The sequence below is a fragment of the Agrilus planipennis genome, unplaced genomic scaffold, assembly GCF_000699045.2.
Source record: "Agrilus planipennis isolate EAB-ADULT unplaced genomic scaffold, Apla_2.0 scaffold1572, whole genome shotgun sequence".
Lineage (NCBI taxonomy): Eukaryota > Metazoa > Arthropoda > Insecta > Coleoptera > Buprestidae > Agrilus > Agrilus planipennis.
In genome coordinates, this window is record NW_020440225.1 from 4,912 (window position 1) to 6,010 (window position 1,099).

Genomic DNA, 1,099 nt, shown 5'->3' on the forward strand with positions numbered 1-1,099 from the left:
AAAATAGATATTTATGAATAAATAATTTTTGAAAAAACAATTTGCGATAGTTTTTGAACAGACTTCGTATATGAAGTGTATATGAATTTACATTACAACTGTTTCAGTCGTTTTACTTTAGAAACTGTTCAGGAAATGCCTATTCTGCAATATTTGTTACACTTTACAACAACCCTACTTAATTTAAAAGGAAAATAAAAAAATGCTAATTGAATAAATGTGCAGCAGAAGAACTAGGGATATAAATATAACGATTGTAAATTTCTTTGATTCTACTGAATTTTATTGAAAAGCGACTTTATGTGTAAACTACCTTAAAAAAATTATTCCAATGTATGTTTGTATAAGTCACGTCTTTTAATTAAGAAAGTAGAATTAAAGGTTAAATTAATTAATTATTATTATAGCATTCTTAAACATTCCAGAGGTTAGTTGGTTAATAGTATGTGATTTTTTAATTTTACTCACCAAATTAATTATCTAACTTTTTGAAAGCCAGTTAGTTCAGTGGGGCTTTTCCACGTAACAAATAACTAAAAAGAAATAAAAGTATTATAATACATGGAGTTTTGTAGTTAAAGTTTTAAATTATACTTATATTACTTATAATACAATGCAATACTTAAATAGTTTGTAATATCACTCTGCTCTACAAAACGAGCAGTACGTTTTTTGTGATTTTGTCATTTACCACTAACCTTTGACTGCCAGTTTAACAAAACAAATATGTATATAACAATAAGATCTAAAGCTTCATCTAATTTCTGACGTCTTTTGCATAGGTATACAGCAGTGTTGTAACAGACCTCTGCTTCCGCTTCCGAAATTTCGGAAGTTCCGCATACATTTTCACATCCCCTTCTGCATCTGGTTTCGCATTTTTATAACGGAAGCTTATTGGAACTTAACAAAATTTTATTTTTCATCTTTTTGAAATTCGATATAAATATTATTATTATAAAATTATAGCCGGAAAAGTTTTGTTAATAATAATATTGTTGTGCTGCTGAGTTAGTAGATTTTAATTTAAGTGAGGGTAATAAAAAATTGTTAGTTTAATGGTATATTCACATAGTTATATCAGTACATATCTAGTCAG